The following is a 440-nucleotide window of genomic DNA, read 5'->3' as shown; positions in this document are numbered from 1 at the left end:
GTTGGAAACTTGAAAACATTTTTTAAAGTGAAAATATAGGTTGATAAATTTGTAGCATTTTTTCAGGACAAAGATCAGTAACTCCTATTTTTGTCCAGTTTTTCTCGTGGCTTTGATTTTTATTTTAAACATTATGCGGATGGCAGCTGATAGTGTTATTGTTATAAGTTATATTATTAGAAGAAAAAAAAGTCTTCTCTCTTCGTGTATGTTATGTAAGTTCTGCTAGTGAGACTAGTGTGTCTTCCAGTCAAGCAGTTTTTGTTATGCATATTGACAGTCTGCACAATGAACAGATAGAGATCAAGAGACAAACTGCTGGGAATTCTTTTTCTTCAAAGATTTTCCTGTAAGCAAGTGTCAAAGTTGAAGGCTAAATATAATTGATCTCATTGTTATTGAGACTACAGTGGCTGAACATTTATTCATTCATTCTTATA

This window comes from Penaeus monodon, chromosome 25 (assembly GCF_015228065.2).
Source record: "Penaeus monodon isolate SGIC_2016 chromosome 25, NSTDA_Pmon_1, whole genome shotgun sequence".
Lineage (NCBI taxonomy): Eukaryota > Metazoa > Arthropoda > Malacostraca > Decapoda > Penaeidae > Penaeus > Penaeus monodon.
This window is presented reverse-complemented; position numbering follows the sequence as displayed.